Source organism: Chelonoidis abingdonii, chromosome 12 (genome assembly GCF_003597395.2).
Source record: "Chelonoidis abingdonii isolate Lonesome George chromosome 12, CheloAbing_2.0, whole genome shotgun sequence".
Lineage (NCBI taxonomy): Eukaryota > Metazoa > Chordata > Testudines > Testudinidae > Chelonoidis > Chelonoidis abingdonii.
In genome coordinates, this window is record NC_133780.1 from 3,647,656 (window position 1) to 3,669,586 (window position 21,931).

General features: G+C 49.4%; 1 protein-coding gene and 1 pseudogene across 1 annotated transcript in view; one reads left to right on the forward strand and one right to left on the reverse strand.

Moving 5' to 3' along the window:
- LOC116829199 (C-type lectin domain family 2 member D-like) overlaps window positions 1–21,931 on the reverse strand; it is a 287,968-nt gene that overhangs the window by 62,363 nt on the left and 203,674 nt on the right. The window lies entirely within an intron of this gene.
- LOC116829195 (C-type lectin domain family 2 member B-like) overlaps window positions 2,090–21,931 on the forward strand; it is a 98,395-nt pseudogene continuing 78,553 nt past the window's right edge.

A 21,931-nucleotide genomic window follows, 5' to 3' on the forward strand; every position in this document is an offset into this window, starting at 1 on the left:
GTGAACAAGTTTTCTCCCTCCTCCTGATGACACCCTTTTAGATACCTGAAAACTGCTATCATGTCCCCTCTCAGTCTTCTCTTTTCCAAACTAAATAAACCCAATTCTTTCAGCCTTCCTTCCTGGGGGGTTGAGGGTTGTAGCAGGAGCAGCTGCTGTAGTTACACTTACAAACCAGTTGCCATTAGAACCTCCTGCTTCCAGATGCCCAGAGCTGTGTAGCTTTCCCAGAGCAGGGATGTGGCAATGCCGGAGTGGGATGCTTCGTTCCAGGGACTGGTTGAGGTGGATCCTGAGCTCGTTGCTGGGATTGTGTCTAACTGATGGAGAGGGAGTGTCTGGTCTGTAGAAGATGGATCGGTCATTCCGGTCTCTCTCCGTGAGTAGGTGAAAGACATGATCCAAAATTAATGGCTGGACTCGTGGTTAACAGAGAAGAGAGTTTGTGTAAGTGGCACTGCTGGCTGAGATGGTAAAAGGGAGAGCCTGTCTCTTGGTGGGTTGTGACATTTCCAGATGTGTGGCGAATGGGGAGGATTTGAACCAGCTTTATTCCCAGTGTTGTTGTCAGGGTGGAGGACAGTCACAGTCTTAGCTAAATGGTTAAGCTAAATGGTTAATAAATGCGTAAATGCTAGAAACGTGCTACAGAGATGACTATATGCAGAGCAGTAAATGACAAGTATTGTTTCACTGTTCGCTGGTACTCCTCCGTCCAGCTACCTGCACCCTGCTGGACTGGCCAGTTATTGACTCATACAAAGTAAGGTGAGATCTGTGAGGTTGGGAGACTGTACAGGGAGCCCCCAGAATGCCGTAGGGTCAGATGGTGGAGATGGGACCAGTCAGAGGCTCCCAGAATTGAAAGGCTCCTTGCTGTGCCCTGTCCCTTCTAGGCAGTACTGGAAGAGGACCTGTGGCCTAGAAGCCTTTCTCCCAGGGGCCTGTGTGCGCCCATATCCAGCTCTGTACAGGATGTGAAATGTGAAACTGTGCCCCACACAGCTGCAGCAGCTCCCTGAAATGAGTAACATATCACACCCTGAGCAGCACTAGAAAGCATCATATGCAGTGACTGCCCTGCTCTGTTACTAGCGCTCACACGTGGGTGTACAGCACACTGCACCATGATATCTTCGGGGAAATACAGGCCTGGCGTATTACCTGCTCTTTCTTTGATCACTCCTGCCTCAGCTGCTGATGGCTCGCACACTTACTTGTGTCCCAGCCACAGGGCAAGGTTTAAAAACCAGTTATGGAGTTGCTGTGGTGTAACATAAGGAGTAAAAAATAGTGACATGCACAAAAATGGCTGGAGGGGTTTGAGGTCAGACTCCTCCCCACCCCAAAAAAGAAACAACATGAGATCTCCCTAAGGCTGAGAGCCAGCAGCAGTGACTCTTGGTAGGGGGTGGGAGGGGCACTAACTGACACGCTGTTTGGAATGGCTGAGCAACCCCTTCCCCATAGTGACCCTAATCGCCCTGCCTCTGGTTTTCACCTACTGTGCTGACTTTGGCAATAGCTGCTTGGTGTGAGTTATGGGGTGGCCCCACTGCTGCTCTCTGGCACTGAAGGGGTGACACTGCAGTGAAGGCTTCCAGCGAGTTTCCCTCTAGCTGCTGTATTTGGGGGAGGAAAGGTCTGTACTGAGAGGTGAATGAAGTTACGACGTTCCTGGCTGCTCCGGGCACGGCTACACGCTGCACAGGCAGTTAGACTGCGGCTGGCCCGTGGCAGGGGGCTCATGCCCGTGTGGTTCAGGCAAAGGGCTGATTGTGGGGTAGATGTTGCGGTCGGGCTGCAAACGTACCACAAGAAGCGTCTCCACCGCCCTGCGTCCGGCTGTGCCGGATGGGCCCGGGCAGCGGTGCTCGGTCTGCGGAAGGACTTTGTTCGGTAACTCCACACGCCTACCCTGCGCGGCGGTCAGAGAGCGATCACACCGCCCCCGGGAGGAGGTTCCCATCGGGTGGGTCTGGGGAGGAGCATTGCGCGGCGCTGAGCGGCGGAGCTCGCCTAGGACAAAGAGAAACTAAGCCGAGAGGGAAAATAGCTGCGGTGCCCGGCTGGCAGCGCTGCTCGTTTCTCCCCGTGTCCGGTCCCCGCGATCCAGGCCCGGCCCCGCACGTGCCGCCCGGCCGGAGCCCGCGGGACGCTCGGGTAAGAGGCGCCGCGGGCCGGGGAGACCGAAGGACCGAGCGGGGTCGGGGGGGTGCGGAGAGCAGGGCCGTCCTTAGGCTGTAGGCAAAGTAGGCAAATGGGTAGGGCCTCACTCTGCCTGGGGGCACCACTCTGCAGGCAGCCCAGACAGGGAAGCAGTGGAGCATGTAGGAGCAGGGCTGCTGGGTGCTAGAGAGAGCAGAATGCTGCACAGTCTGAGGAGTGGGATTGGCTGGGGTCTCTGGGAAGGGAAGGGGAAGGGGAGGGGGTAGGGGTAGGAGTTGGGGAAGGAGCTCACCTGGGAGTGTGACTCTTTCCCCCCGGCTGAGGTGAGGCAGGCTCTGTGGCTCTGGAACCAGTATCCTTTGTTGTCCCCCATAACATCCATTCTTCTCCCCCCCCCACCCCACGGAGCACCCCTCTCCTCCCCAGGAGCATCCCTCTTTCTCTCCTCTCTCCCCTCCATCAGGGCTGAGTTGGGTGAGGTGCTAGGTGGGGGGAGGAGGCTGGCTGCCTGCTGAGGAATGAAAGTGAAAGTAACTCACTTCCTCCACAGCGAGCCAGGATTGGAATGTCACACAGGGCTTGGCTGGAATTAGCCAGATGTGTGAAAAATCAGGATAGGGGATTGGGGTACAGTGATCAGATATCCCTATTTTATAGGGACAGTCCCAATTTTGGGGTCTTTTTCTTCTATAGGCTCCTTTTACCCCCCTCCCCATCCCTGTCCTGATTTTTCACACTTTCTGTTTGGTCACTCTAGGTGGGGGTAATTGGTGCCTATATAAGACAAAGCCCCAAATATCGGGACTGGCCCTATAAAATCAGGACATCTGGATCTGGCCACCCTAGCTGGGGAGTGCCTCTCCCCCGGGCTGGCAGCTGCCAGTGATCCATCTCATCCGGGGGGAGCTGCACAGGGCAGGATGAGCTGCTGTGGCTCCATGGGTGCCCTGTCCCTGAGATCAGATGCTGTGCTAACTTCACCATGGTCCATAAGGCTGGTGGTGGTGCCCATTGGCGTGTGATTGGACCTGAGGGTTTGCTGCTGCTGTTGCCACTCTGCACCCCAAGAGGTGGATTTTGGGGTCCTGCAGTTTTCCACCTATCTCCTCCTCTACTGCAGCTGTTGGACCAGCAGGCTGGGGGGTGAGCCAAGCATGAAAGCAGTACTGTGTTGCCATTTAGATTGTCATTTAACAACTTTGTTTGCCAAAAATTCTTGCTAACAATCCTGAATCCAATTTCAATATTTTTTTTAAAAAAAATCAATATCTTAGCCAAAAACAGAAAATTAAGTTGTTGACAATTATTAGTGACAGGTTTGGTTTGAGGCAGGGAGTGGGCCAGTTTTCATCAGAGAAACAAAAAATGTTGACTGACTTTCCTATAGCCTGTTACTCCTGCTAAGAGCCCTCCAACAACTGTAATATGCTCATCTCCTTACTAGTGTATAAAGCAGGGGTCGGCAACCTACGGCACACGTGTCAAAGGTGGCAGGTGAGCTGATTTTTGATGGTATGCAGCGGCAGGCTGAGCGGCTCAGCCCATCACTGCTCTGGGGTTCCGGCTGCTGCCCTATTGCCAGCTGGGATACCAGCCATCGGCCCCACTCAGCACCTGCTGCTGGCCTGGGGACCCCCAAGGAACCCCAGGCTGGCAGTGGGCTGAGCAGGACCGGTGGCCAAGACCTCAGATAATAACAATAGTTGAGATATCAATCTGAGGAAGTTTATGAAGCATTGGTTGCTATTTCGGAAGAAGCCAGAGATCCAAAAGCTAAAAGTGAAGCACAGTCATTGGCCTCTGAAATATCCAGCTTCAAGTATCTGACCTCTGTCGTAATCTGGTTTGACATTCTTGTTAAAATCTCAAGTGTAAGCAAAATAATGCAGAGTCCAATGATGCAGCTTGATTCAACACTTACCTTACTAAACAACACACAAGACTTTTTAGTGAAATACAGAGAACATGGATTCAAAGAAGCACAGGTTACAGCAAGAGAGCTTGCACAGGCACTCGGTGTAGAACCAAAATTTCCATGTGCAAATGTGACACAAGTTTCAAGGAAAAAATGACAAATAGAATAAGAAGGAGCAGATGAGCCCATAGACGATCCAGAAAAGAAATTTGAGGTTGAATTTTTTAATGTTGTGATGGATAAAGCAGTATCTGCTGTTGATGAAAGGTTTAATACCTTGCAAGTACACCATGAACAGTTTGGATTTTTGTATGACATAACTAAATTCAACGAAATAGGAAAACAAGAGCAACTAATGACAAAGTGCAAGAACCTAGAGAGCCTCCTGAAGCACGGTGATAGTTTTGATTTAAATGGACTTGAACTGTACGAAGAATTGAGTACACTGTCATCAATGTTGCCACATGCAAAATCGGTGATGGACATTGTACAGTTTATTCATAACCGCAAACTTGTTGACATATATCCTAATGTGTACATTGCCACTCGTATTCTACTGACAATTCCTGTAACAGTAGCATCAGGAGAACGGAGTTTCTCAAAACTAAAGCTCATTAAAAACTATCTCCGCTCTACAATGAGTCAGGAACGCTTAACTGGTCTTGCTATTCTTGCAATTGAACAAGACACGACTTTGTCTTTGTCATACGATGACATTATTACTGATTTTGCAGCCAAAAAAGTCAGAAAGATTGCTTTTAATTAAAAACAAATCTTTGTTTCAATACCTCTTCATATAAATTTCCAATAAAATTTTGATAAATTAAAAAAAATATATTATTTGCATCATTCTGTCATATCAGAATTTTTTCTATAGTGCTGCTTCTTTAGTGCTAGTCCATCAGCATTACAGTGTGCTTAATTAAGTTAAACTGGTTTTAATAACGTGAATGTGGCAAGTTTTCCAATACTGTAAGCTTATGTTTGTGTTGCTAAGAGCAGATCAGGCACAGGGGCACCAGTTTAATAATCTCGCCTAGGGCACCATAAATCCTAAGGCCGGCCCTGGCGGAGAGAGACAGACACGCACCGTGTGTGTGTGTGTGGGTGTTTGTGTCGCGCGCGGAAGCGGGATGACGGGGTCGGGGAGAAAGTCCCCCTCCCTCCTGTGGCTGGGGCGAAGGACCGAGTGGGAGAAACTTTTTCGGAGACGCGAAGTTTGCTCGACTTTCTGTCGGTTCGAGCGTGACCCGCGCGCGCCCCTAGCGGCAAACCAGGGACATGCTACACGTGCGTGCAAACGAGCCACCTGTCCCGCCCCCCGTGTTCGGGTGTTAAACCCCCCGGGGCTGGGCATCGTGGGTCCCTCCGGCGCTGGCCGGGCTGCAGACCCGTCCCCGGCGCGTCTGTTTCCGGGGGCTCTGCTCCCCCCTGCAGCTGGGTGCGTGTCACGGGGGGGTGGGGCCCGTTAGCAGATCGGCTGGAGAGTCCGGAGCAGGCAGGGGGACCAGGGCCAGGACCCCCGCCCCGGCTCGGCTTTGCTGCTTCTGAATCGGACCGAATCAGACGGAGAGGAGCCAACCCCAGCCCAGCGCCTGCAGCAGCATCTGTAGCCTGAGTGTCGCTGAGAGACAATGGGGCCAGGAACTGGGACTGCTGAGAGCAAAGAGCGGCTGCAGGAGTTGCGTGTTGAGGGCAATGGACACCTGGAGACTGTCGGGGAGCCAGGTAATGGGACATCCCTGGTTGGGAACAGGCTGGAGGAGACACTGAGGCTGCCCCACATGGGGCCATGTTCTCAGTGGCAGCAGCCAGTGCCCAGCAACCCCCCGTTCGTGGACAGCAGGGACTGGATCTCCCCTAGGGCTTCTCAGGGCACCGATCCCTGGCTCACAGCTGCTGCCTGGTGCACACAGCAGTGCCCGTGGGTCTGTGCAGGGGCCTTTTGGGCTGGGTGTGTCAGACCCCCTGTGACAGCCCTGGCCCATCTCTGTCTGGTTTGTTCTCCCCCCTTCTGCTGTGTGTGGCCAGTATGAGACCCCAGTGTGTGGGGACAGGTGCACTCGGCAGTGTGGGCCCAGCCAGCACTCCACAGGGGGCACAGCGGGGTGAGGATGGGGGGGGCAGTTTGAGCTCCTGTCACCCGAACATGCGGGTCCTTGTCTCTGTACCCCTGAGCTCACCAGGCCCTGTGACAGCCTGGCTGGGGGTGCTCAGGGAGGGCACTGGGCTGAGAGGAAGGAGGGACTGTTCTGCCAGCCCCAGCCTGCCTGAGCCTCTGGGCTCCTCTCCCAGAGCGTCTGACGGGAGGAGCAATCGACAGAACGGGGCATGTTCTAGGGCACCTCCAGCCCTGGTGCTGTCAGTGAGATGTGTCCTTGCGGCCCGGCCTGACTGGTCTTTGTGTTTCAGAACCTCGTCGTAACTACAGGAGATGTAACTACGACAAGAAATGTACAACTGTGCTCGCAGTTGCTCTCGCAGTTGTGTCCTTAGGTCTCATCATCACTGTTGTCCTGGCAAGTGAGTTCTCACCCCTCCCTTCCCCCTCTCTGCACTTCCCATTCCCCCTGGAGCCACCACAGTCAGTCTCTCCTCTTAGCTTCTGGCTTCTGCCCCTGAGACAGAGGATTCCTGGGGGATTTTCCTTCACGACCCTCCTCCTGCTCCCTCCCAGACCCCTGCACCTGAGCGCTCTCTGTGTTGGGACTGAAATTAGTTCCCCCACCAAATCTCTAAGCACTTGGGGCCCAAGGCACTGTTGCCGGGCCCCAGGCACAGTCACTGGTACCTCCGTGCAGAGTGGGAGTGATTGACAGGAGAAGGTGCTGGGCCCTCTGCCTGCAGCGTGTCCCCCTGCGATACCAGTCTGGCCTTTCTGCATTCCTGGGTTGTGCTTGGGCCAGGTTGGCAGGTGCTGGTGTATCACTGAAATGAGCCATAGAATGCAGTACGGACACCTCCATCAAGGGAGCTGGTTTGTCTGATTTTGTTTTTGTTTTGGTTACAGTTTACAGAGTGGTCTATTGGGGATTGTGTGTTTGGGGGCTGTGTGGGACTGCGGGCCAGAGGCCTGCTAGATGTGTGTGCACTGGCAAGGCTCTAGCCTCCTGTCCTCTCATCCTTGGTCATCCTTGTGATCCTCCTTCCCCTGTGTGTTAACACGGGGCAGGGATGACTTAGGAGAGAAGGGTTTAAAAGCCAGATGCTAAGGCTGTGTCTACACAGTGCTAAAAGCTCAGTGGTGCGGCAGTAGCTGGCCCATCTCTGCTGACTCAGGCTCATGGGGCTCAGGCTACACATTTGATGGGTAGATGTTTGGGCTCAGGCTTCATTGTCACCGGGTCCCAGGGCTCGGGCCCCAGCCCAGGCCTGAGCATCTACACACGGTTTTTCAGCCCCGTGAGCCTGAATCAGGTCACCTGGGCCAGCTGTGGGTTTTTTCTTGCTGTGCAGACATACCCATGGCAACCAAAGGGAGCTAGCGAGCAGGGGAGTTTGATAGGGAGTTTGTAGGAGGAAGAAGGAATAAAATTAGCATGGTTCGGAAGGGCCCCGTAGCCAGCGCCAGCACTGCTCCTGGCTCCTCCATCTGTAACTTTGTCCTGACAGAGAATCTAACCATGGATGCCTCTACCCAGGTCCTGGTGTAGATTTGCAGAGACTGTGGTCTGCATTTCCCCATCACAGAAAGCCAGGCTAGGGGAACCATCCGGTGTGACAGGTGCTTACTGGTAGAATCTCTTAGGAAGCAGCTGGGAGAGCTACAGGAGGAGGTGGCTAGGCTGAGAAGCATCCATGCACATGAGGAATTTGTTGAAAACATGCATATGGAGACCTCCAAGGTGAAGGAGCAATCCAGCGGGAGAGGACTGCATTTGCTGGCTACTGCTGGCAACAGGCAGTGCTCCACTCCAGCTCCCAACCCACTATCCTTAGTGATGCAAAACCAGTGTGCTGCCCTGGCAATGAGGGGTGATGAGTCTCCCCCAAAGGTGGAGGAGGAGAAGCCATGTACCCCCAAGGCTGGGAGGATCTCAGCCATTACTTCCAAAAGGAAATGAAGTGTGGTGTCCCTAAGGGGAATGCAGACATCTAGGTGCAGGCCTGGCCTGGCATCCTGGAAGCTGAGCTGCCTGCCAGGGGCCTGTATCTGAGCCATTACGTAAGGGTTGCTGAGGCTCATCCAGCCCTCTGACTACTGCCCCATACTGCTCATCCATGTGGGAACTCATGATACTGCAGGGTCTGACCCTGAACAGGTCAGAAGTGATGACAGGGCTCTGAGAGTGAGGGTAAAGGAATGATCAGGTAGTGATCTCTTCGATCCTTCCAGTCAAGGGTAGGGTCCGAGATAGGGACAGACATGTCCTGGGGGTTAATGCATGGCTGAGCAGATGGTGTCACCAGAAGGACTTTGGCTTCCTCAACCATGGGATGCTGTTCCGGGAAGGACTGAAGAGCAGAGATGAGGTCCCCCTATCAAGGAAGGGGGGAATATTTTCGGATACAGACTGACTATCCTAGTGAGATGGGCTTTTAACTAGGTTTCACAGGGGCAGGAGACAAAAGCCCCCAAATTGGTCTTTATGTTTTGGACTTGGGTGAAGGGTTGGAATTTGGTGGGGGAGCAGGGATGCAGGAGGGATGAGGGAATATAGAGGGAAATCTATAAAAAGGGGAATAAGGACAACCCCGGGAATTATAGATGAGTCAGTTTAACTTCAGTCCCCAGACAGGTAATGGAGCAAATAAACAATTTGTAAGGCCCTGGAAGATAGCAACATGATAAGTAATAGACCACATGAATTTGTCAAGAAGAGATCATATCAAATCAACCTAATCCTACCATTTTCATCTAGTAATGGACAGGTCCATGGTCAGGATTCTTTTATACCTAACATTTTTAAAAAACTCCTCCTTTTTGTCCTAAACTTTGCTGGGCACAGATTTCTCCTTGTATTCCTTGGTTTACCTTATCAATTTCCCTTTCTACAGTTCCTAACTTCTGATTTATATTCAGTCTCAATTTCCTCTTGTATATTGTTATAGCTGCCTTCACTTCCCCTCTAAACCATTTCAGTTTGTTACTAGGCCAGTAACCCTCTCAAAAAAGGACATGAGAATCATTTGGCACGATTTGTTCTTGGCAAATCCATGTAGGGTATTCCTCATTACTCTGTTATCCTCTAGGTCAGGGGTCTCAAATTCAATTTGCCTTAGGGCCAAGGCCAGTGCCAGTCCCCAGATCCTCTCAGTGGGCCAATAATGTCACTGAAGATGGTGTTCAGAAAAGAAAATGTTTATAATGTATTTTTTATTTCAAATTTCTTAGAAATAATAAAACTATCATACAACTTTATACAATTCTTCGCCGCCAGAGAGTTTTTAGTGTTTGCCAGACACCTGGCAGCGCTTCAGTTCTGTCAGTTTGTTGATGTTTGGCCTCAGTGACTGAGCAGGTGAATCCTTCAGGATTGCAGCAAGGTGTGCATCAGATAGTTGTGTTTGGTCCACTTTCCCACATTCCATGCTCTGACAGCAGGACTTTGCTGGGCTGGGCTTTCTTGGGCACAAAAGTGGCTGAGGAGGAGGCACAGTCATGGTCTGCCCACTGGTCAGATGCAGGGGGTAAGGAGCATGGCTGCCACCCTAAAGAGATGGGGTAGTGGGTGGTTCTAACCCTCTCTGTGTGTCTGGGATTATGCTTCCCTCAGGTTCAGTGCCTTCTGGTGCTTCTGCTGAGATGGCCCTGATGCATGGGAGTCCTGTCTGTCTTCATCTTCACTGAATTCAGCCCAACACTCCACACCAACAAACCGAGGAGTGGCGGCCCCTCATGACAATCAGTTTCTAATGATCTCCTGGCTCCCTCCCATCCTCTGAGCAGCTTCCAGAGGCTTAAGGAGTCTGAAATGCGGATCTGATGAGATTGTTCCTATTTGCTCTTCTCGGAGAGCAGGTATATGTGTCACCAGTCTTTTAACCCTGTGTTCTTTCATTTTCAGTGCTCCAATTCATGAGTTCTTCAGATGGTCGAGCCACCTCTGCTGTCCCCTCTCAGGGGCCCCTTTTAGTCCCCTCTTTGGGCCTCCCTTCTGTCCCCTGCTGCCTGCAGGGGTGGGTCGGATACCGAAGGAAATGCTACTATTTCTCAGAGGAAGAAAATAACTGGGATTCTGGCCAGCACTTCTGCTCTTCGTTCAATGCTTCCCTGGCTGTGATTGACACCCAAGAGGAAAAGGTGAGACAGGTGCAGATTCTTTGTATCTGCAATAGCCTGGGCTTGGTGTGAGAGACAGAGTTGGAATCTGGGCAGAGCTGCACCCCTGTACTGTGAGTGGGACCTTTGGTGTTTCTCTGGATTGGAGGCGAGAATGAATGAGATTCTGGAAGCTAAGCCCCTGCCCTGGCTATCCATGTGGCTCTGTGATCAGTACGGACCCTCTGAACCCTCAGCTTCTGACTGGAAGCGGCAGCTTTATGGCTTCCCAGCCTCCCCTGCCCAGTTTTGGGGTTTCTTGGCAACCAGCCAGGGTGATTGGAGTTGGTGGCTGAGTCTCTCTCCCATCCTCCACCAAGAGACCCACAGGAAGCTGGGGGAGGGGAGAAGTGGCAGCAAAGCACAGGTGTGACTGGGCTAGGAGCAGGGGAGCTGTGGGCAATAGCTGCTGTTGCAGAGATGAGCCTGGGAGATAAGGAGCCTCTGGGATATTGCAGGAAGGCAGGAGGGAACCGAGGAGGGCAGAAGAGAGGAAAACCATTCTATTTGGGGGGTGGGGGTATACATGGAGGGTGGGGGTATACATGCAGTATGGATTCCCCTGTTTCCAGAGTACAAAGGGGGAATCCCACCCAAAAATGAGCGACAAGCTGAGGCCTAGTTTGTACTAGAAGGTTTAACTTCTTTTAGGGTTCACCTTTTGGCTTCTGACCAGTATAATTCTACTGATCTAAGTCCTAGTGGAGCTGTCATTCTACCAGTAGAAAGGGGCCTTGGAGCAGTGTAGTTTATTCCCTTTCCCTCTCCTATACAATCACTTCTGTACCTATGTATGTTCAGGATTTCATGATGCACTATGCAGGCCTCGTTGAGCACTGGATCGGCCTCAGAAGAGACGCAGGCCAGCCCTGGAAGTGGGTGAACGGAATCATATTAAGCCAGCAGCTGTGAGTCTATTTCTTTCTTTTTGCTTTCCCAGTGATAAATCACAAGCGACGGAAATATTAGCTTGGGCTGATCCACAGCTTACCCCATTAGAGCTTTTAATCTTAAACCTGGTATTGAAATAGAGCCTAACTCCTCTGTGCAGCACAGTCCAGGGCAAGCAGGAGTGTGTCTCTGTCCTTAATCTGTGCCCCCAATGCCCTTTCTCCAGCTGCTGTCTCTGTAGGAGTTAAAACTCCTGGGGATAGAGTCCCAGTGGATTCACATTTTCAGTGAAACAGGCTGTAACCCCAGAGGCTCTTTGTGATCCCTTGCTGTTCAGAGCAGCTGCTGCATTTGTCTTGAGCATGGGCTGTGCACTGCCTATGTCCGCAGGCACTGACTTTCCCAAGTACTGGGGCGGGGGGGGCGGTGCTCGAACCCCGGCTCTGCCCCAGGCCCTGCCCCCACTCCACCCCTTGCCCCAAGGCCTCACCCCCGCCCCGCCTCTTCCTGCCTTCACTCTCCACCTGCCCGCCCAGTTCCGCCCCCTCCCCTGAGTGTGCTGTGTCCTCGCTCCTTTCCCCTCCCTCCCAGAGCTTCCTGCGCACCTCGAAACAGCTGACCGTGGCAGGCAGGAGGTGTGGGGAGGGAAGGGGGAGGCACTGATCCGCCGGGGCAACTAGCAGATGGAGGTGCTGGGTGGGGGTAGGGGAGCTAATAGGGAGGCTGCCCATGGGTGTTCCAGCCTATGCCTGTGCCTACATCTACCTCACTTTATGTCTACATTACTTTTAATTTGAAGGTGCTGAAGAGACCTCTCACAGTTGTGCTACACTTCAGTTTCCATGGTCTGCAGACTACACTCTGTTTATATTTTTTAAGTTTCATCAGTCATAAAGGGTTCGAAATTTTTTTCTTTTTTGTTTAAGATAGCTGAACATGGCAATGCCATGGAAAAATTCTGGTTTTCTGAGCTGCTGAGAGTCGCCCCCGTCTGATCCTCTTTTTCTTCTTCCTGTGCCTAATGTTTGCCTGAAATGTTTCCTCCTGTTCTGATCCTTGGCTTCCAGGCAGGAGTTTGGGGTGAATTCTGTTGCTGGTATAAAAAGGGGAAACCCTAAGCACCTGCGAGCACTGCAGCTCTGCTTCACCGTTGGAATGTGTGGAACGCCACCTTGACGGTGACTGATGGGGTGGAGGGGGAAACATTCAGCTCCTGACTAGCTCCATGACTTACATTACAGGTTTGAAGTAAGAGCAGAAGGGAACTGTGCGTATCTGAGCGACGTCTTTGTGAGCTCTTCCAGGTGCTATTCTCTGAGAAACTGGATCTGTAGCAAACCTGATGGACATACAACAGAAGAGGAACTAGTAGGGATGTAAAAGTTTAACCAGTTAACCGATAATCTTGATGCTTATCAGTAGGGCACTACCAATTTCACAGGGGTAAAAAATTCATCAGGGACCAAAATAAGCACTTCCCCCTGAAATCTGATGTCTCCTTGTTCCTAGGAGCACCCCAGCAAAGGGGACTCCTATCTCCAATTGGGCAGGGGAGAGACAGAACTTGTCCCATCCTTGCACACTGCTCTGAGAGTGGAGGAGGAGACCAGACCAGACCCACGTCTGGGCCCGTTCCCCTGCTGCAGGATGTTCTCAGTGCTGAAGGCAGCTCTGAAGTGAGGGTGGAAATCCGATGACACCCCCCCACACACACACACACACAACAGATTTGCGACACCCTCCCCACCCCAGTCCCCTGTCACCTTTTTGGGTCTGTATCCCATGGTTACAACACCCTGAAATTTCAGATTTAAACAGCTGAAAATGTGAAATTACCAATTTTCAAATTCTGTGGCTGTGAAATTGACCATAATGGGCCATGAATTTCTTAGGGCCCTACTTATCCATTTCTGTTAACGATTAAACTGCACCTGCGGTCCCGACTGCCCTGGCAGTGGGGATCCCCAGGTGTGGGGCTGGTAGCGGAGCCGCACATAAAATGTGAGGGTGCTGGAGCACCCTACGCATTCCTAGTTCCCTGGGTAAGCGTTTAACCTATAGAATTTTAATTGGTTACACAGTTACTGTTTTTACACGTTATTTACGTCCCTAGGGACTAGTATACCACTGTAAAGATCAGTGTGAATAGGCCTGTGTTTTCTGGCAATGACAACAGAGTAATTTCAGATTTTCAAAGCTTTATGTTTTAGATATGTTATATTAATAATAGGGCTGTCAATTAACAGCCATTAATGCCTGCAATTAACGGACAGCACAATTAATATGCTGACACCCTCTCCACCCCCGAGCCCTGTGCCGTCCACAGCTGGGGCTGACTCCTCCTCCTGTGCCATCTGGGACTGGGACTGACTGCCCCCTCCTGAGCCCCATCCTGAGCTCAGGGACTGATTTGTCCCTCACCCCCCAAGCTCCGTGCCTCCCCTGGCTGAGGCTGATTCCCCACCCCCAGCTCTGCGCTGTCCAGGGGTCAGCTCTGAAGCCAGCACTGTTCGCCAGCAGCAAATTTCCCCACTTTCCTGCTGGCGGGCAGGGGCATTGCTGCCTTCAGGTGACCCTCAGGCAGCAGCCGCCTCTCTCTGCTCTGCCTGGCAGCCGGGACAATGCTCAGGTTTGGCGAAGAAGTAGCGACAGCCGGGACAGAGCTGAAAAAGGCCCTGTGCTGGCCAAAACGAGACGTATCCTTACCCTACCCAGCCCAGGCCCTGTTGTTCCTAGCCAGTCCCTCACTCCCAGGACCAACCCCCCTGCGTCATGCCCCATTGCCCCTAGCCAGCCATTCGCTCCGGGGTAACCCATAGAGAACATGGCCTGGCGTGCTCAGCCTCCCTGCACCAGCTTCTCCTCCCCTGCAGTATGGTGAGTCCCTGAGGTAAAATCCACACTCCCTTGCAAACAAGGGCTCACTCAGTGGAAGGGGCCCACCTAGCTCAGTAAAAGGAGGCAAGACTGGTGAGCCCCGTACCAGAAACCACCCTTCCAGAAGCAGCAGCAAGACACCTCCCTCACCCTCTCCTGCACACGTCATTGCTTACTTCCCCGTTCCTCGTTCTCCCCCAGCACCGAATGCATGTTCTGAGTGACTAGCTGAACAAGAAGTAGGACTGAGTGGACTTGTAGGCTCTTTATATTTTTTTATTAAGTGCAGTTATTCTTTTTTACATAATTCTATTTTTGTAAGTTCAACTTTCATGATAAAGAGATTGCACTATAGTATTCCACTGAGGTGAATTGAAGTTTTTTTTACAAACATTTGCATTGTAAAAAAAAGTGAGCACTGCACACTTTTGTATTGTTATAATTGAAATCAATATATTTGAATATGTAGGAAACATCCAAAATTTTTAAATAAACAATAGAATACCATTTAACAGTGCGATTAATTGTGCAATTAATCATGATTAATATTTTTAATCACTTGACAGCCCTAATTAATACAAAACATATGGGTATAACATCCCCACATGGTTACAACCTGAACTGTGGGACTGCTGAGTCCCTTTAAACTCTCCAGCCTGGGCTCTCTCACAGTGCCATGCAAGTGACAAACAGCAAACCCCTCCATGTACTGTAATCACTCCACCATCAACAGGTGGAGAGAAACAGCCAAATGAGTTTACAAGTATCTTTATTAACCATGCTGTGTCATTCCCCTAGTGTTGTCTGGACTGGTGATCTGCTAGGTCACTCCAGTCCTTGACTGTGGGAGCCAGCCTTACCCTGCTCTGCTGTGAGAACCCCCACTCCTGGGCTGTTCTCACACAGCCTCTGGCATGTAAGCTGCTCCTAGCTACGTGAGTGAGCACTTGGCCAGCCGCTGCTTGGATTGTGCAGCCGAATGATACTAGCCAATATCTCCAGTCCCAGACACAACCCTAGGAACCTCCATCTTTCAGTGTCCAGTTACACTGCTGGATGCTGCAACCTTATGAGTTCATCAATTTAGCAAAGAAATTGATATGTACCAGGCTTGTTATCCCAAGGGGAGTCTCTGACATGCTTCAAACCAAACGCACTGCTTCAGATTGAATAAACAAACAGATTTATTAACTACAAAGTTAGATTTTAAGTGATTGGAAGTCAAAGCCCAAGAAGTCAGATTTGGTGAGATGAAATAAAAGCAAAATGCATTCTAAGCTGCTCTAACACCTTCAGTGCCCTTACAAACTTAGATGCTTCTCACCACAGGCTGGCTGGTTGCCCTTCAGCCAGGCTCTCCCCTTTGATCAGTGCTTCAGTTGCTTGGTGGTGATGTCTGTAGATGGAGGTAGAAGAGAGAGGAAGAGCATGGCAAATATCTCTCCCTTTTATCATGTTCTTTCTTCCCTCTTGGCTTTGCCCCCCCACCCCTTTAGGGTAAGGTGAGCATTGCCTCATTGCAGTCCCATACTGACCAGAGAAGGGGGGTGACTCACTCAAGAGTCCAAACAGATCCTTTGTTGCTGCCTAGGCCAGTGTCCTTTGTTCCTGTGATGGGGCTGGGTTTTTCCCATCCATGCCCTGATGAGGTGTGAACTGCCTCTCTGTTCCTGGAGAGTTGTGCCTGGGCTTATTTTAAGCCGTGAGGACACATTTTGAGCCTTATATCTATATACATGAATTTACAACCTATAACATCATTATAACAACAATGCTCAGTCCATCATGAGCCTTCCAAAGACACCTGATATGACAAACTTTGCATTGGATACCACACAATCATTTTATAAGGATGAACATGGGGGTGCCAGGGGTTCCCCCGAGGCACAGAGTGTCACACGCCTTCTGTTTAGACAGTGTGGTTTGTTCAGTGCCCATTGTGCCCTTCAACTCCTTCCTGAACCTTTGCGTGTACCAAATGGCTACATCAGGAGTGGCCGTATTTACTGCAGTGATGCCGCCTTCATATTTATAAATTGGGCAGTAGGTGGTGATATGTTTAAATTACACAGATATTTGCAACAAAACAGTTTATCACCATCTTAGCATATAATATTCATTGGCATACACTTAGGACACATTAAAACTCATTTGAGCACACACAGGGTGACCAGACTGCAAATGTGAAAAATCAGGATGGGGATAGGGGGTGTCAGGGTTATTCCAGACTTTTTAGGCTCGTTGTCTGACCGCAAAAGACAAACAACCCAGCAAGGTCCAAATACAAGTTCTTTATTGATGCATGCACACATCTACAAAGAACAAGCCCATTCTCCACACAGAACCAGCCCCTCTTCTGCAGATTCAAACTCTGTTTTACTAGCTGCTCTGTCGCATCATCACTTATATCCTGTCATCACTGTACCTTCCCAGTTATACTTTCCCAGCATACAAAACAAAGAACAACTGTTATTTCTTCATTATCTCATAGTTAGTACAAAAAGGTACAAATTGCTTCAAACCCAGCTTCTGCAAGCATTCTCTTACCTAACAAGGTCATACAGTCAGCAACCAGGCAAGCGCCTGACTGTTTCAGCTCGTATATTTTTTTTCTTCAGTAGGCCTTGCATCAAGGCAAACTCATCAGGGGGTAATAGGAGCCTATAAAAGAAAAAGACCCCAAAATCGGGACTGTCTCTATAAAATCGGGATATCTGGTCACCCCAGGCACACATCTTCATACTTTCCAATGACATACAGTAAGGTGGGGTTGGCAATTGTCCAGGTTTGGAGAAACTGCGTTCAGCATCAACTGAATTGCACTGGATCACCAAAATAACCCAAGCAATCTGGCTAAATTTTGGCAAACGCTTGTCTGCTTTTCCAGAAGCTGGAGAGAGAAATGTCATGAGAATTAGGAAAGATCATTTACAATGTTCAAGTAAACTGCCCATTCACTCTCCGACACAGAACTCAGCCGCGGAATTCTCTGTTCGTAGTCACTGCAGTTGTGAGAGTACATGAACTTGCTTGGGATCGAGGATACTGACAATGCAAAAAAATCTATATACCGTCTATCTGTCTGCATTTAAGTACCCCTGCAGTTTCTCTCCACAGGTTTGAAAAACTTGATGCTTGAGATTGTCCTGTCCAGTGCATTCTGTCCTTTGTACTGAAGAATTGCCTGCAGAGCAGAGGCAATGTTTGTACACTTCTGTTGGTAATGTCGAAAGTGATTCAAACTTAAGTCTTTGTACGTATGTGACCATATGTATACAAACTGTATGTATGCAAAGTTGGGGCGGGTGGGACAAGGCATAAAAAAGAGACTGCCTCCACCAGATTGGGCTGTATGGTCACTCTACCCCTGGCATGAGTCTGCAGAGGTTCTGCTTGGAGCCCCAGGCGGCTGCATGGTACAGGGCACTGATCCTGTGCTGTCAGTGCCAGTAAACGCCAAGGCAGCAGCACATCCAGGAGCAACAGCTGGGTGCTGCAGTGATGGCATGCCACAGGAAGAGGGCACTGCTTTGCTCCCCTCCCCATCTCTGTCCAGGAGGCGGTCGTGGCTGCATTTGAAAAACACTGTATTAGTGGGTCCCCTGAGATGTACTTTCAGTGCCATTCTGACAGAAGCTATTCTGGTTGTTCTCTCTAACGGTGGAAAAGACCTTACTCTGTGCAGTTCCTATCACTCTGTATTTCTACTGAATCACGACAAAGTCTTTAGCAAAAATTAGAGCTAGCTGAGTACAGCCTATGCTGGCATCTTATATAAATCCAGCTAAAACTGGATCCATTAAGGATAGACAATATTCGGTGAGTACTTGGAATCATCCATAATGCCAGAGCAAAAGAAGATCCATTTCTCTGGTAGTCACTAGATGCAGAGAAAGCCTGTGTTAGACTAGAGCAGTGGTTCTCAGACCATGAGTCAGGACCCCAAAATGGATCACAACCCCATTTTAATGGGGTTGCTAGGGCCAGCATTAGCCTTACTGGGACCCAGGACTCAAGCTGAAGCCTGAGCTCCACCCCCACCCAGACGGTGGGGGTCGGGCTGCATCTCCATCTCCCTCCACTCGGGGTGGTGGGGTTTGGACTGTGGCCCCTTCTCCCCCAACCTGGGGCAGTGCGGCTCAGGCTCTGCCCCCACCCCCAAGGTCACGTAATAACTTTGTTGTCAGAAGGGGCCTTGTGGTGCAATGAAGTTTGAGAACACCTGGAATACAGTGAAACTTTGGCTCTTGCTACACTACAAGGCTTTTAGCGAAATGGCTGTGCCCTACAGCCGTGCTGCTAAACTCCGCGCAGCGTAGCTGCTGTTTGTCGGCAGGAGAGCTCTCAAAAAACATCCACCCCCCCATGAGCAGCAACGGCTTTGGCGGCAGAAGAGGATGTTGTTAGAATTTATATGGAATAAGAAAAGACCAAGAGTGGGAGAAAATACTTTTACCGACCCATTAACTGGGGTGCACTAGCTTTTCCAAATATTCTATCCAGCCAGCCAGCTCAAAGCAGTAGTGGATTGAGGGTACTCTAGCCCAGCTAAACTCAGGGTCTTTGTTGAACAAGAAAATTACAGCAGTGTAAGCATTAGTAGGCTACCATGGGTTACTAAAAAATCACACCCACCAGAAATTTATATGCATTCTTTAGCAAAGGCTTCTCTATGGGTTTGGGACAGAAGAACTAAAGTACAGTTCATTTCCCTCACCAATGACATCCATTGCGAATAATCCAGGTCTTAAACCAAATCACGAACCAGAGAGCTTGAAAAAGATTGGAAGAACCATGGAACAGTCAGGGTTGGCCCACTGCTCAGTAAAGAAACTTTTCTAACTTACTTAGAGATCAAAACTAACTTTAACTAGTCCACTCTCCCCTGCTACCAGTGCTTTCAAGTCAGCTACTATGTTTCTTAACTTTTTAGAAAACCTGTTTTATACTGAAAGCCAACTTGAATAGAAGTGATTGTATCTGGTCAGTTAGGAAACAAGCAACATTATAACTAATTTATAGCAAGCTCTGCAGTCTGGTTTCCTAACCAAAAAATGTCCATGTAGGACCTGCTGGGAAAAGGGTGTGGACAGAAGAATTACCCCAGAGGAATGGAGTTTGAGCTGGAAAAGAGGCGCAGCAACCTCAGTCTGTGGCACAATAAAAAGAAAATTCTGCTTAAGCTGCTGTTTCAATGGTACCTCCCACCAGTCAGCAGGGGTGGCTCCCGGCACCGGCGCTTCAAGTGCGTACTCGGGGCGGCAAGTCGCGAGGGGCACTGTCATAAACAGATAGCTAAAGGTTAATGTCTGTTTCACCTGGAAAGGGTTAACAACACCTGACCAACACCTGACCAGAGGACCAATCAGGAAACAAGATACTTTCAATCTCAAGGGAGGGAAGTTTTGGGTGTGTGTTCTTTGTCTCCTTCTGTTGCTCTCTTGGCTCTGAGAGTGATCTCTCTATCTCCAGGCTTTCTAATCTTCTGTTCCAATTTTGTAAGTGCAAAGGTAGAAAGACAGTTTAGTCTTTTTAATTGTTTTTCTGTATTTGCAACTGTGTATCTGGCTGGTGGAGTTTTAATGTGTATTTGGCTGAAAGTATCTTAAATTGTATTTCTGCTGGAGAAAGCTTTCAATTATCTATAAGCTAACAAAACCCTGTATATTTACCATCTAGATTACAGAGATAACTTTTACTTTTTTTCCTTACTTTTTATTAAAAGTTTTGCTTTTTAAGACCTGTTTGATTTTTTCCCTAACTGAGGCTCAAGGTAATTGAGTCTGTACTCACCAGGGAATTGGTGGGGGAGAAGGGAAAGATAAATTTCCTCTTTGTGTTAGATTCACGGAGCTTGAATCTGTATTGCCTGTGGGTGAGGGGAATCTCTTTGTTTAGATTCACGGAGCTTGAATCTATCTATCTCTCCCAGTGTACCCAGGGCGGGAAGAATCTGGGAGGAAGAAAGGAGGGGGAAGGGAATGGTTTGTTCTCCTGTGTTGTAAGACTCAAGGAATCTGGATCTTGGGGGGTCCCCAGGGAAGGTTTTGGGGAGACCAGAGTTTATCAGGCACTCTACTCTAAGTCCTGATTGGTGGCAGCACTACAGGATCTAAGCTGGTAATTAAGCTTAGAGGATTCATGCTGGTACCCATATTTTGGACGCTAAGGTTCAGATTTTGGAATTATACCATGACAGGCACTCTGCCATCGCCACGAGGGTGGCAGGCAGGTTGCCTTCCGCGGCTTGCCTGCGGAGGGTCTGCTGCTCCCGCGGCTTCGGCAGACCTTTCGGTCCCGCAGCTTCAGCGGACCCTTCAGACCTGCGGCTTTGGCGGACCTCCCACAGGCATGCCTGAGGAGGGTCCGCCGAAGCCGCGGGTCCGGAGGGTCCACCGAAGCCGCAGGATCAGCGGACCCTCCATGCTTGGGGCGGCAAAATATCTAGAGCCGCCCCTGCCAGTCAGATTAAAAACCAGAGAGAGACTGAATGGGAATAAATGTTACAGAAACTGGGGTGAAGAAGTAGATTTTATGCATACATGATGGACGTGTCCAGTCACAAGAGAGACTTGGGATGCAACCGGTAACCAAATATCCCAAATTGTTGGATATTTAGTACCAAATGATCCTTTGGTAACTCTCCCTGGGCTTCCTAGTGGAAATGGGCACACCAAAGGAAATGAATTAATCTCTCATCTGCTAGTGGCTAGTGGTAGCCTCTCACTGGGAAAAAAATAGCCCAACCATTGAGAAATGGATCAAAAAATATGGGGAGGTTGTGGTTATGGAAAAATTAACACACCATTAACATTACCTAGCAAAATAGACCAAGAACAGATAAATAATTGGTTACCTTTTATTCAGTACTCAGAAGAAAGTACATTCACCCACAAAAAAGCCAGCACATCTGCCCAGTTTTTTTTTTTGAATACTAACATTTGACAGACACGACAGGTTTGTTAAATATGTCTCTACAGAGCTTTCATTCAATTTAATAAAATCACTAGAAATGACATAGATGTAATGGTGTATCGTATCACCCTGTTAAATAGAAAGCTCTGATGACTATATTCCTCTATAAAGTCTCTGTACACAAAAGCTAATGATGCAATGATTGCCTTGTTCCTGATAGTTACGTGGCAAGGATTTGTAAATTCATAAAGCTTCCTAAATAAATAGTTTTAAACAAATTAAACACACCCACCTTTAGGGCCTTCATTGTGGAGAAGCAAATTAAAGAAAAAGGTGGGGGAAAAGATGGAGAGGGAGGGATTCCCACCTCTTCCAGAGCATCTTAAAGACTAAGTTGCAAACTTTGCCTATAATATCCAGAGGAACGATGTGGTCTTAGAGATTTTCGAAGGACACCAATTTTTAATCAGAATTGGGTGCCTAACTGCCCTGCCTGCCTTTGAAAATCTCACCCTGTATGGATTCCATTGTACCTCAAAGACTTGGAGCCAAATTTTCATAGAATATTGCCTCTAAACTTGCCCATCCAGTTTCTTTTTGGTAGCACAGAATTTCAGATTTGGGTAAATAAATGGCATTTGTTCACCAAACTGGTCAGCTGGACACACAACTGCCAGACCTGAGGAACTAAATCGGAGATTTTGGGCAAACAGATTTAGAAGCTAGTTCTAAAAATTTGGCCCATGTGCAAGAGTTCTCAGACACTTATGTTTGTCAATTAAACTAAAACAGCACTTGGGTGTCGCAACCCGCCTCTGCTATAGGCTTCGAAACAGTTGTTCGCAACAGAAAATATGATTAAGATCAAGATAAGCAGAAAATTGCTGGCTTTTCAGGGATTC